The sequence below is a fragment of the Mytilus edulis genome, chromosome 3, assembly GCF_963676685.1.
Source record: "Mytilus edulis chromosome 3, xbMytEdul2.2, whole genome shotgun sequence".
Taxonomy (NCBI): Eukaryota; Metazoa; Mollusca; class Bivalvia; order Mytilida; family Mytilidae; genus Mytilus; species Mytilus edulis.
Genome location: NC_092346.1, coordinates 86,128,526 through 86,144,215, shown reverse-complemented (window position 1 = coordinate 86,144,215; position 15,690 = coordinate 86,128,526). Strand labels below are relative to the sequence as shown.

The 15,690-nt window shown below is 34.1% G+C and overlaps 1 long non-coding RNA gene across 1 annotated transcript in view; it reads left to right on the top strand.

The window, feature by feature from the left end:
• Nucleotides 1-2,372: 2,372 nt before the first annotated feature.
• The window catches only part of LOC139514610 (uncharacterized), an 18,418-nt gene continuing 5,100 nt past the window's right edge, over nt 2,373-15,690 (top strand). The window contains exons 1-2 of the long non-coding RNA XR_011662642.1: nt 2,373-2,421; nt 15,436-15,539. This is a non-coding gene — a long non-coding RNA (uncharacterized lncRNA). The remainder of the gene's footprint in view (nt 2,422-15,435; nt 15,540-15,690) is intronic.

Below are 15,690 nucleotides of genomic sequence, written 5' to 3'. Positions count from 1 at the left end.
CGAAGTCGATGTTGTGTAATTCCCACAGGCAATATTTCACTCACATGCTCAAACAAATAATACAAATATTCTATTTTTGTATTTTGTAAACAAGTATAAAAGGAGGTGTGGTATGATTGCCAATGAGACAACTCTCCAAAAGAGAAAAAAAGACACAGAAATTAACAACTATAGCTCATCATACCGCCTTCGACTATGAGCAAGCCAATACTGCATAGTCAAATATAAAAGGCCTTGAAATGACAAACGAAAAACAATACAAACGAGAAATTAACATCTGAATTTATCTACAAAATAATGAACAAAAACAACCACTGAATTACAGGTTCCTGACTTGGGACAGGCACATACAGAATATGGCGGGGTTAAGCATGTTGGTTGGTGCCAATTAAGTCTTCCTTAACCTTGGACAGTGGTGTAACAGTACAACATAACGTTTATTATTTGGTGATTTAATTAAAATTATATACGGTGTATCAATGCTTTTTTTTTTATAACAAAATCCATATGATAAGTTATTGTAAAAGTTATAAGTAAATTTTAGTCAAATTTTATACACATTGTTATTTCTATAAATCATAATTTGTACAAAAAATGTGTACAAAGTCAAAACACAAATTATAATTTGTAAGAAAAATGTGTACAAAGTAAAAAACAAACTATAATTTGTACAAAAAATGTGTACAAAGTCAAAATACAAACTATAATTTGTATCTTTTTTGTACAAATTATAATTTGTACAAAATTATACATCTAAATAAAATTGAGAATGGAAATGGGGAATGTGCCAAAGAGACAACAACCCGACCATAGATAAAAAAAAAACAGCAGAAGGTCACCAACAGGTCTTCAATGTAGCGAGAAATTCCCGCACCCGGAGGCGTCCTTCAGCTGGCCCCTAAACATATATATACTAGTTCAGTGATAATGAACGCCATACTAATTTCCAAATTGTACACAAGAAACTAAAATTAAAATAATACAAGACTAATAAAGGCCAGAGGCTCCTGACTTGGGACAGGTGCAAAAATGCGGCGGGGTTAAACATGTTTGTGAGATCTCAACCCTCCACCTATACCTCTAGCCAATGTAGAAAAGTAAACGCATAATAATACGCACATTAAAATTCAGTCAAAGAGAAGTCCGAGTCTGATGTCAGAAGATGTAACCAAAGAAAATAAACAAAATGACAATAATACATAAACAACAACAGACTACTAGCAGTTAACTGACATGCCAGCTCCAGACTTCAATTAAACTGACTGAAAGATTATGATTTCATCATATGAACATCAGGCACACTCCTTCCCGTTAGGGGTTTAGTATCATACCATCATAACATATGTGAGAAGAACATAACCCGTGTCATGCCAACAACTGGTTTTTTAATAAATGTGTTTAGTTCCGATGCAAAGACCCTATAAGTGAATCAATATTAACGCCAAAATATGCAATCTTTAATGACCTGACAACAGTATCGTAACTTTATCCCTTCTTCATAAGTCTATTCAAAGGTTTTGTTATCTAAAACATGTTCACAGACAATTGAATTTATTACAAAAAATAATAATAATGTATACTGGACCCGACTGTTTTTAAATATGTTTATGTGATGTATGTTACTGGAATCCTTCTGCAAATACGTGACCTCCATATATTACTAGTGGAAAGACCCCAATAGTGATAATAAGATGTTGTATGTGTGTCAATGAGACAACTCTCCATCCAAATCACAATGTTCAATTTTCTTCAATTTCTACTGAAGATTGGCTGCCAAAATGGTAACATTCCAAATTTCAATAACAGTTTTAAACAGCAAATACAATCTCACAATAACAGATAACAATAAAAATAATAGTCCTATAACAGCTAACAAGGAATGAGACAATAACAGCTAACAGTAAATATATTTTCAGAAAAACAGATAACAAAGAATTAAATTACCCCATAACAGCATAACAGTTAAACCCCTTGCCCCCCTCATCAAAGGATGACCTAAAATTGTTAAAATTGAAGAAACTCTTCATTTTTCCCATTGCATATTTCTGAATATCGTTGCTACCATAATATAGAATAGAGGGACCCATTTAAATGTTTTAAACAATAACATCATTTTTCAAAATATTACCTCGTCGAAATTTGCACTTTTTTTTATAATGACCCATATATATGTCTCGAGATACATGTATTTATAATTCTATAATTCTATAATTCTATATATATATGAAAACACGGATTTCTTCTAGACCCTATCCGTCTTTGTACAATCTTTAAAACCGGTAACTCGTATTGGTAAGTAAACATAGAGGTCAATCTTTAGAATGAAATATCATACAATTTAGTAAATTAATAAGTAAACTAATATGCTTTTGGTTATTCTTAACCGCAACAAAAGGATGCATGCAATCAACTTTTGTAAAGGTATAGCTAAGCACCACACAGGAAGATAAAAGATAAGAAGCCACCTTGTAACGAAATTACTGATTACTATATTGTATGCGATGAAGGATTTAACTTCAACCGTGAAGTTGCAGAATAATCATACTCGATAAACAATAATTTTTTTTGTTGAATTTTTATTCTCATGTTTAAGCGTTCCATCTGAGGTTATTAAATATAATTATGGTTCGAACTCTTAAGTAAGATGAAATAATAAGCCTAGCTATAACAACATTCAAAGAGATCACTTTCGTTATTTCAGGAATTACATATTGGAACTCTTCTCATTCTCATTAGACAAGAAACATATATTACTCTGATTTAGTCTAAATGAGTGTTAGATATGGAACGCCGTAACTGCCTTATGTTAAAAACTTTCATTATATGATGGTATTTTGACATTATACGATGGTACTTTGACATTATACGATGGTGCTTTGACATTATATGATGGTACTTTGGCATTATACGATGGTACTATGACATTATATGATGGTACTTTGACATTATATGATAGTACTTTGACATTATACGATGGTACTTTGACATTATACGATGGTACTTTGACATTATACGATGGTACTTTGACATTATATGATGGTACTTTGACATTATACGATGGTACTTTGACATTATATGATGGTACTTTAACATTATACTTTGCTTTGTCAATTTCGAGTAGCTCGGGTGTCTTCTGCAATTTTTATTTTACATTTTTATATCATTTGGTAATGTTTATTATTAAAAGCAACATAAATCATAATGTATTGAAAAACATTTTAATTATTTTACAAAAGTCACAAAGAATGGATAATATTTAAGTTTACATCATCCAAATTTTATGAAACTCATACACAATGCTAAGAACCACAACTCGCAGGCAGAATTCGAATTTGGACAGTGAGTCAATTACTGTTCTAATAGTCCAGCAGCTAAGTCCAATATTTTGGGACAATTGATCACTTAATGGTAAAAGCATGAAATTTTGCACAGTGTTAGTTATGATGCTTATAAACATTTTTGGATATGGAGCCATACAAAAATAATCCACAATGGCCGCCAATTTCAAAATGGCTGCCAACAGTGATGAAGCTGAGTCCAAAAATATAGTATTATTTATCATTAGAAAATAAAAGCACAAAACTTCGCATATTGCTGGTTATGATGGTAATTAATATTTTCTGAATATGGAAAAATAAAAAAAATAATTCTATAATGGCCGCCAATTCAAAATGGTCGCCCACAGTCATGAGTCCAAAAATAAAGTATAATTTATCAATTGAAAATAAAAGCACACCACTTTGCATATTGCTAGTAATGATGCTTATTAATCTTAACGAATATTGAACAATCAAAAATAATCTCAAAATGGCCGACAAATTCAAAATGGCGGCCAACAGTCATTAGGCAGAATAAAAAAAAATAGGTTTAATTGAACATTTGAAAATAAAAGCACAAAACTTTGTATATTGCATATGATGCTTTTTATCTTTTCTGAATATGGAAAACAATTCGATAATGGCCGACAAATTCAAAATGGCCGCTAAAAGTCTTATTTTCAAACATTATATCGTGTATATCTAGAAAGCCATTAACAATCAACAAATAGTTGTGTTTTGCGAAAATTTCAAGATTTCAGGTTATCATCTTGATTTACATACATTTTGTTTGTCTTTTTGACTTTTGTGATTCAAGCGTCACTGATACGTCATTTGTAGACGAAACACGCGTCTGGCATACAGAAGTTATCCACATGGAATATATAAACAAATTTACGATCATAGTTCTTACAACATGGCTACTGAAAAGACATTCAGGGTATCAAGTGTAGAATATGACAAACCAACTAAATCAAATAATATTGATTGGGCAAATTGCATCCTATGCCAAGAAATTATAGATGAAAAACTGATATGCCCATTTGGTTCTAAACGTCTCAATGTTGGGGCTGGTTATCAATCTTTAGCTGACAATATTAAGAAGTTTCATGCATTGCGATTAATGCCTGAAGGCATTAATGTGTGCATTGAAAACTTAGATGAGGGATCTGGAATAGCACAGTCTTTCATTGACCACAAGGCATGTTGGCATAAATCTTGCAACTTAAAACTGAACAGGACAAAGTTAAATAGAGCAGAAAAACGAACATCACGTGAGAGTATAGATGAAGCCACCACATCTAAAAAAAACAACTAGACATAGCTTTTCCGTTCAGTCCACCAGTAACCCGTCTGTGTGCTTTTTTTGTAATGAAAATGGCCAAGAAGCCCTTCACGAGTCCTCAACATTTGGACAAGATACACGTGTGAGAGAATGTGCAGTAAAATTAAATTACACATTGTTGCTTGCAAAGTTAAGTGCTGGTGATCTAATTGCACAGGAGGCAAAGTGCCACTCTAAATGTTTAGTTTCCCTATATAGTAATCGTGCATCTCGAATTGAAATGAAAAATGATAATGTCGAATCTAAGAAAGAAAGGCAAATCCATGGCATTGCATTTTCAGAACTAGTCTCTTATATAAATGAAACAAGGTCATGCGATGAGACCATAAGTGTTTACAAATTGTCAGATCTATGTAAACTGTATACGGAAAGAATAACATGTCTAGGTGCAGATGTTTCATCTAGAGTTAATAGTTCACGACTAAAAGACAGAATTGTATCTAATTTCCCAGACTTAGATGCTTACAAACAAGGCCGTGAAAACATTCTTGCTTTCAAAGATGACATTGGTCCTGCATTGAAGAGAGTCTGCTTAGAAGACTTTGATAATGAGTTTGTCAACATATCAAAAGCAGCTACGTTTGTTCGTAAAGATATTTTCGCATCAAATTCAGAATTCAAAGGAACCTTCCCAAAGGGATGTCAGGAAGCTTCTGTACCCCAGTCATTGCTTTCTTTAATCAGTATGATTCAGTTTGGACCCAGCATTCAGGACCATTCCTATTCTCAGTCGACATTAACAATAGCACAGCTTCTGATGTATAGTTGTACAAAGAAACAATCCAACCGTCACATGAAAGATCATGAACCTCCAGTTTGTGCTTATTTGGGAGTCATGATCCACTGTAAGACTAGAAAACGTGATTTAGTAGATACTTTCTTCAAACTTGGACTGTCTGTCTCCTACGATCGAGTGTTAGAAATTTCTACTTCAATGGCCAATGATGCTTGTCGTCGTTATGTTCAAGAAGGTATTGTTTGCCCTACCAATCTATTGCAAAATGTATTCACTTCATCTGCTGTAGACAACATTGATCACAATCCAAGCAGTATATCGTCAAAAGATTCATTCCATGGTACAGGTATATCTTATCCAACATATTTCAGAGGATGCTCAAGGCGTTGTTCAAGCATTGGACCAATCTGAAACTATGTTGAAATGTCAGTCAAAGAGAGTTTCTCTTTTACCAGAGAGTTATTCAAATCTTCCACCAGCTGTACTAAGATTCAACGAACCAGATATTCCATTAGTTGAAGGAGAACTTTCAATTGATATGTTCTCATTCCCAGCTGCATTAAAAGGGGAATTTAAATGGCTGAAACATGTTGCAGAAAATTCAAGTGTTAGGGCTACAGTGGGTACAAATATTTCATGGTCCGCCTATCATGCTGCAGTCCTGCCAGATGGGAATAAATTACCAGCAGTGTCTGCCCTTTTACCTCTGTTTCATGAGCAAGCAAAATCTGTTGCAATGATACGACACTCATTGAACATTATTCGTAGCGCTGTTAGAAAGCTAAATCCAGGCCAAACTCCATTTGTTGCTTTTGACCAACCCCTTTTCACTGTAGCAAAACTAATACAGTGGAACTGGCCTCAGATATATGGTGAGGATCACTTTGTTATGATGTTCGGTGGCCTACACATAGAAATGGCTGCGTTCAAAGCACTTGGAAGTTGGCTTGAAGATAGTGGATGGACTAGTGTGTTAGTTAATGCACAGGTTACATCACCAGGTACAGCTGATTCATTAATAAAGGCATCTCATGTTACAAAAACACTTAGAGCACACCAAGTTACAGCATGCACACTTTACCGTCTATTGTCAAATGCTTACTGTCAATACAAAGATGTTTTGAGGGATGATGAGGTTACCTTAGAATTTGAAGACTGGTGTTTGGAACGATCTAAAGAATCTCCTCATTTTAAATTTTGGTATACAACTCTCCGATTTGAATTGACAGTATTAATATTTATAAGGTCTATACGTGAGGCTAACTTCTCATTATATATTGAAGCTCTCTCAAAGATCATTCCTTGGTTTTTTGCCTTGGATCACACCAACTATTCACGATGGCTACCAATTCATCTGCGTGATATGGTTCAGTTACCAAAAACGAACCCAGAAACCCACAGAGCATTCCTTGAGGGCAACTTTGTTGTCAACAAGACCGAAAAGAAATTTTCCTGCATGGCTATTGATCAAGCCCACGAACAAAATAATGCTTGTGTTAAAGCAGATGGTGGTGCTGTTGGGTTGACGGAAAATCCAGGGGCGCTTCGTAGATGGATGGTTGCAGGGCCTGAAATGGCTAGGTTGGTAAATGAATTTGAAAATGTCACTGAATGCTTTGTGAACACTAACGCATCTAATAAACTTCATCATGAACAAACATTATCCTTTCAAGAATCTTTCCGAAATGACATTGTGTCATTGTATAATGTAATTGATGATCTTGGAAATCCGTTTTTAGAGACAAGTAAGGATTTGCTTGTATTAGATTCGAAGAACATTGTTGACATATCAGTTGTTAAAACTGTTAACACAATAGAATCATTGGGACAAGAACAGTTTGAAAAGTATACGAAAAAACGCCTTGTTGATCGAACAACGTCTGTCTTTGATACCATCAAGAGGGATAAGTTACCACTTTTTCAAACACCACCTCCTGCAAAGAAAACGTCTACGACGGATCACAAGCTAATGGCTTTGAAAAGTAATTGTTCTTTATTTTCAAGATTGTATATTGCTTGTCAATCAAGAGATGGAAACCTTGACGATTTCTTCAGACATGAGAATCATGCTTTCCCTCCATAGCTTAGTCAAAATGGTACTATACGTCTAGGAACAAAAGCTGACCTTCTTTCAAAATGTCTGGAGAGGTTAACCCCTCCAACAGATGTTAAACCTGTAGTGTCGTCTGTTATTCTTGATGGATCTGCAGTTGTTAATATGCTTAAGCCTGTCAATATCAAATCATTTAATGAATACGCTTTAAAAGTGTTTATACCGTATATTCAGAATATTGGAAAAGATGTACAAAGAATTGACATTGTATTTGACACATAAATTGACAATAGCTTAAAGGCATCTACTCGAGGAAAACGTGGGAAAGGTATTCGAAGACGAGTTCAAGATGAAACAAATGTACCAGGAAATTGGCAGGAATTCTTGCGCCTAGATGAAAATAAAATTGAGTTGTTTCATTTTCTATTGATAAAATAACCAGTGCTGGTATCGACAATGAGATCGTAGTAACTGACAAGATCAACGCCCTTGGAAATACTGCAGAACACAGCTATGAATTGTTAAGCCCATGTTCACACGAGGAAGCTGATACTAGAATGTTGTTGCATGCCTTATATGCTTCCCTGAAAGGCCACAACAGAATACTGATCAGAACAGTTGACACAGATTTTGTTGTCTTGTCTGTCTCTTGTTTCAACAGACTGCAAATTGAACAGCTATGGATAGGTTTTGGCACTGGAAAGAACTTCCGATATATTTCAGTTCATGGATTGTGCCTTGCTCTAGGACCATTGAAATCGAAAGTCTTTCCACTGTTCCATGCTTTTACCGGTTGTGACACAGTCTCAGCTTTTTCTGGGAAAGGTAAGAAATCAGCTTGGGACACATGGTCCGTATATGAGGAGTTGTCAGATGCATTTCTGCAGATTATTGAGAATCCAAATGAAGTGGAAATTTTAAAAGTGTTGAAAGTAATAGAACGGTATGTTGTTCTTTTGTATGATCGGTCTAGTACAGCTCAAACGGTGAATGAGTTAAGAAAACAGTTATTCACACAAAAGACAAGAACAATTGACAATATTCCTCCAACAAGAGATGCACTTCTTCAACATACGAAACGTGCAGTTTACCAAGGTAGTGTTATTTGGGGAAATTATTTAGTTGCAAATCCAGGTATGCCATCACCAGATTTATTTGGTTGGCAAAAACCTGATGGTACTTGGGTACCATTCTGGTCTGTGCTTGCTGAAGCTTCAATGTCATGCCAAGAGCTCACCCACTGTGGCTGTAAGAAAGGATGTCGAGGAGCATGTAAATGCTTGAAAGCAGCACTAAAATGCACAGCATTATGCAAATGCTCACCGGACTGTGAAAGAGAAACCGATTGAGACTGAGCTTTATTTTGATTTCCCTGCATTTGGATCCATTATTTTTTAATCATTTTATACCATATTCAAAAACAAACGTCAAATGTTTACATGTTAAACGGCGCCATTTTGAATATTTCCGCCATTTTGAAAATATTATCTTTGTACCCAGGTAAAAGTGATACATTGAAGCCTTTGTCTATATCAAATGATCAGTTTCACTGCTTTGGTAACTTTCTGCTATCACACAATGATGGTGTATACATTCGAATACGGTAAAACTTAGACATTTTGACGCGCCATTTTGAATTTGGACGCCATTTTGATGATTTCTGTACCATAAGGTTTAACAATATAATAAATAACATAGCTGAATTGTATTTCCTTAAGTTTCTGACATCTTTGGAACTCATTAGAATTGGAAGACTTCATCAAGTGAATGAAGTTATACTTATGTCGGCCATCTTGAATTTGGCGCCATATTGGATTTTTTTTTCGTGGCTCCATATCTGAATTTTGTCTATACCCTTTAATCTTTCATTTTGCCAAGTTTCATGCTTTTACCATAAAGTGATCAATTATTCTGATATCCGCTGGACTATAAGAGTTATGGCCCTTAATAATGTAAAAAATGGCAGTTCGAAATCAAATTCTGTTCTACCTACTACATTTCGAAATCAAATTTAATGTTGAACTTGGCCGAAGACTATATGACGTTCACAGAAATGGGGGAGAAAAGCATGGTTTCACTTTGAGATGATCATAAAAATTGGATGGAATTGATTCCAGGCGGGGTCATCCGTGTCCCATGGACATGTTCTTCAGTTTTTTATTTTTATATTTGCAGACCATGATTTAATATTACTGTTTCTGTGGCATTTTAAGCTAAATGAACATGTCTTTCCAATCTAGTTAAAACTAGGTCTTCTAATTGCTCCTATCTGTGGTTGCATGAAGATCTAGTGATATGTGTTAATGATCTTTTTAGACGTCTCTGGTTTTATCCTTTTCCCAAATTATGGAAACTGCAATTTCGTTGGTCAATGACAAAGGTCACTAGAACAGAAAGTAGAATGGGGTTTCCCTTGATCTTCATGCAGCAACAGATGAGAGCAATTAGAAGCAGATTAAACAGATTAATATCTTTTCAAAGTTATTGGACTATATTCTTTAGTAATGTGCATTTTTCCTTTAAGTGGAAATACATAGAATAATATTGGGGTTTGGAGTAGCATTTACTCGTTGCAAAACCGTTTAATTTTATATGTTTCTACTTATTCACCCTGGTAACATATTCGTGACAATTTTTATTCCCTAGTCAAACCTTTGTTATCAATTGAATGATTTAGTAAGAATTTGTTATCAATTGAATGTTCTAACTTCTAGTCAGAAATATTTGTTATCAATTGAATGTTCTAACTTTTAGTCAGAAATATTTGTTATCAATTAAAATTGAGAAAGGAAATGGGGAATGTGTCAAAGCGACAACAACCCGACCATAGAGCAGACAACAGCCGAAGGCCACCAATGGGTATTCAATGTAGGGCCCCAATGTAGCGAGAAACTCCCGCACCCGGAGGCGTCCTTCAGCTGGCCCCTAAACAAATATATACTAGTTCAGTGATAATGAACGCCATACTAATTTTCAAATTGTACACAAGAAACTAAAATTAAAATAATACAAGACTAACAAAGACCAGAGGCTCCTGACTTGCGACAGGCGCAAAATTGCGGCGGGGTTAATCATGTTTATTATATATCAACCCTCCCCCTATACCTCTAGCCAATGTAGAAAAGTAAACCCATACAACAATACGCACATTAAAATTCAGTTCAAGAGAAGTCTGAGTCCGATGTCAGAAGATGTAACAAAGAAAATAAATAAAATGACAATAATACATAAATAACAACAGACTATTAGCAGTTAACTGACACCTCAATTAAACTGATTGAAATATTATGTCTTCATCATATGAATATCAGGCACAATCCCTCCCGTTAGGGGTTTAGTATCATACTATCATAAAATATATGAGAACATGCCAACAACTGTTTTTTTTAAATAAATGTGTTTAGTTCCGATGCAAAGACCCTATAAGTGAATCAATATTAAAGCCAAACTATGCAATCTTTAATGACCTGACAACAGTATAGTAACTATATCCCTTCTTAAGAAATCTGTTTAAAGGTTTTGTAAGCTTTTGAGGGGAATACTGACATTTTTGTGCTTTGTAAAGAATATGAATGTAGGACAGAAAGTCACAGGACAAAAAGTCACAGACAAAAAGTCACGGACAAAAAGTCACAGAACAAAAAGTCACAATTCATTTTTTCTGATTATTTTCTTTGAATAAAAACCACTTATTTCTACAAAAATATTTTTGTATTTTTCTTGAACTATTGTATATAAACCAACTTTGTTAACAAAATTTATTAAAAAAATATCAAAGATGATCAAATAATTGTTAAAAAAACAAAATGTCAAAGTGGTTTGGCACTTAAATGGCTTCATGGTGCCAAGAAATATATCTTTTGCCTGATTAAAATTAAATAAATCTTGATTTTTCAAGTATAATGACACATTTCCTAAACTTTAATATGAATATAAGTATTAAAAAGTAAATATTTCAAAATATTTCTCTTATATATTCAAACAATTGTCAACAAATTATTTGTGACTTTTTGTCCTATCAAATTTGTGACTTTATGTCCTGTGACTTTTTGTCCTGTGACTTTCTGTCCGTTTACCAAGAATATTACCATAAAAGATTGGATGTGAAATACCTGAACGTATAAGATATAAAAAAGAAGATGTGGTATGATTGCCAATGAGACAACTGTCCACAAGAGACCAAAATGTGTGAACATCTGTAGGTCACCGTACGGCCTTCAACAATGAGCAAAGCCCATACTGCATAGTCAGCTATAAAAGGTCCCGATAAGACATTGTAAAACAATTCAAACGAGAAAACTAACGGCCTTATTTATATAAAAAAAGAAGACGAAAAACAAATATGTAACACATAAACAAACGACAACCACTGAATTACAGGCTCCTGACTTGGTACAGGCACATATAGAGTCCCCTCAAGGAAGTGCCCATATTTGTTGGGGAGCACATTATTTGTACATAGACTATATAACTTACATTAAATAAAGCTAATACTAACAATGACCACTGCCCTTTCCTCGATCTTGATATCTATATCACTAACGGAAAGCTGAATACTAAAATTTATGATAAAAAAGATGATTTTTCATTTCCTATCGTTAATTATCCATTGTTAGATTGTGACGTTCCCTTGTCACCATCTTACGGTGTTTATATATCTCAACGTGTACGATTCGCTCGTGTATGTAACAATGTTTCAGATTTTAACGAGAGAAATTTATATTATTAATGAAAAATTATTAAACCAGGGTTTTCGATATCACAAACTAGTCAAAACATTTACTAAATTTTATCATCGGTATAAGGACATCATTCGTAAATATAACTCATCATGCAGACTTCTTATACGTTCAGGTATTTCACATCCAATTTTTTATGGAAATATTCTTTATAAAGCACAAAGGTGTCAGTATTCACCTCAAAAACTAACAAAACCTTTGAATAGACTTATTAAGAAGGAATATAGTTACGATACTGTTGTCAGGTCATTAAAGATTGCATATTTTGGCGTTAATATTGATTCACTTATAGGGTCTTTGCATCGGAACTAAACACATTTATTCAAAAACCAGTTGTTGGCATGACACGGGTTATGTTCTTCTCATATATGTTATGATGGTATGATACTAAACCCCTAACGGGAACGATTGTGCCTGATGTTCATATGATGAAATCATAATCTTTCAGTCAGTTTAATTGAAGTCTGGAGCTGGCATGTCAGTTAACTGCTAGTAGTCTGTTGTTATTTATGTATTATTGTCATTTTGTTTATTTTCTTTGGTTACATCTTCTGACATCAGACTCGGACTTCTCTTGAACTGAATTTTAATGTGCGTATTGTTATGCGTTTACTTTTCTACATTGGCTAGAGGTATAGGAGAGGGTTGATATCTCACAAACATGTTTAACCCCGCAGCATTTTTACGCCTGTCCCAAGTCAGGAGCCTCTGGCCTTTGTTATTCTTGTATTATTTTAATTTTAGTTCTTGTGTACAATTTGGAAATTAGTATGGCGTTCATTATCACTGAACTAGTATATATTTGTTTAGGGGCCAGCTGAAGCTAGGACGCCTCCGGGTGCGGGAATTTTTCGCTACAATAAAGACCTGTTGGTTACCTTCTGCTGTTGTTTTTTTCTATGGTCGGGTTGTTGTCTCTTTGGCACATTCCCCATTTCCATTCTCAATTTTATATTTGATTGTTTAGTTGAAGTTGTTAAAAAGTTACTTGAATAAAGAGATTATTTGAATGTTTGAGTATGCTTTTAGATCATAAGCAAAGGTGGGGTAAGTTTATATCAGCACTTATCCTAACCTCAAACAATTGCCCCAATGAACTTGACTTCCATTATGTCTTTTATTTGATGAAGAGAGACATGTTGTTTTAGTCTCTCTCTTTCTTTTCAGTGACGCTTGTCCAGGACACACCTTGTTTGTCTTTTGCCCTAGACTTTAGATGTATGGCACATGAGTGTATTGCCAGAATGTGTGTCGTGACCGTCAGGTTAAATAACCGTTTTAGTGTTAACTTGACGTCTCAAGCTTGTTTATATCTTTTTACCTAGGCTTCAGATATTTGACTTTTACACATATGGTGTAAAATAATTGTAACTTTGATACATTTCTTCCATCATAGATAGTGGCAGGGGATGATTTCGTTTAATGGAAATGCAAACAAACAACTTTTGAGTTGATTGATATGAACCATGAAATAATGTATGAGACTTTGTGTACAATGGTGTAATTCACTTTGTAATATGGGTGCTGTCATCGTAGAAGACTGAACACAGTGTTGTACATGTATTTGTATGTTTTCATGTTCATAAATGAGCACGAGTGTGTACATAGAGTGAATCCGTACTCTGATTTTGTCAGTCATAATCGAGGTCAAAACAATCTATGTTAGCGATCTTGTGGTAAAAATCTTTAACAATAAAATCAAATGCTAAAGAAATGTTCATAATGTTCATAGCAAGGTTCTGACCAAGTGCATCCTAGCCAACACAGGCTATTACAAATTCTATGATAAAATATAAGATGCTGAAATTTGAAAGATCAACTTGTGATCACTTGTGTTAATTTATCAAAAAATTTAATTTCTTGTAATAATTCCCAAACACTTTAAATAGTCATTTATTCCAAAGTTTTCATGCATATTTTCACCACACAGAGGAAACTCTTGAATAGTTTCTCCCAATACAACATCAAGGTCATCATCTTTAAGTTCTGAAAATGTACGTATACTCAGATCAAACTGTGCCATTCTTCGATATATTGTACGTTCAGATACAAGTAAAAGCTTTGCAACATCCCAGATCAAAAATCAATCATCAAGTAAATTTTCAAGTGTAGATTTGTCTATGTCAAATTTAGGAGGTCCCGAACTTCCTTAAAGTTTCTGTGGTTTGATAGCCTAAAATGTAATACACTCAATTCGAAGCCTAATCATGTCTGCTGTATTTGAAACTCATAGAGCTTCTAATTCATGTCTCGAAAGCATACCCACAATGTTTGGTGGTATCTTTTCTCTTTCAAAATGTACAAACGCATGCTTCAAATCAACCTTCTTCAGTACACTCAATATGAGTATTCCTCCATTTTGTTTTTTTCTAATTTCGCATGATTCCTTTTGTCTTTACAAAATGACAAAGTACCATCATATAATGTCAAAGTACCATCATATAATGGCAAAGTACCATCGTATAATGTCAAAGTACCATCGTATAATGTCAAAGTACCATCGTATAATGTCAAAGTACCATCGTATAATGTCAAAGTACCATCATATAATGTCAAAGTATCATCGTATAATGTCAAAGTACCATCATATAATGTCAAAGTACCATCGTATAATGTTAAAGTACCATCATATAATGTCAAAGTACCATCGTATAATGTAAGTTTTTAACATAAGGCAGTTACGGCGTTCCATAGTTAGAGGTAAGCACATATCTGATTGATAGAACTTTCCTCATCCGAGAATAGTAGTGTTGCTGATCTCGCTCTATTGGATTTTAGTATGTTACAAATCAAGTTAAAAAAAATTGAGTGAAATCGGTAAAGATGAATTTAATTTTAAACGACGTTTTGTGATCCTACACAAGAAATTTCTCACGTAGGCAGTAAAACATAAGATAAGTTTTAAATCCGGTTCCTTACCTCATGTTACCTGGAAGAAGGAAGTACATAGTCATATTCAGCGACATATAAATGCAACAACTCATAAATACTGAACATTTCGTTTCATTATATATATAATAAATACCAATTTAATTAAAAACAGGATTGCAACCTCAGGCTAATCGGTATTAATGGAAAATTTACCAAATTATATACAGATGATACAGAAATTCTTAGATTGTTACTATAGTAGAAGGCAGTGTAAATTCAGCCTTGAAAGTTAAGTAAAGGAAATCAAATTAGTTCTACAAGCTAAGAACCCATTAATTTTGGTCGTTGATCGTATTTCTTTTTTTCTATTTAAGGAACGCTATAGCAACAAAACATCCACAGTTTAAACATAGTAACCTTATGTCCAGACCAGACCCTTGTCAAAAATATGCCTGCAAGATACAAGATTGTCTCCAAGGTAATGTTATAAAGTTAAAGGAGAAAGATCATTGTATATTGATTACCGCAGTTCTCGGATGCGGATCAACGATGTTGAAAAGGGGACACCACTATACATAAGGATCGAGTGAGACTTGTAAAAGATTATACATTTACCATAATGTAGTTCT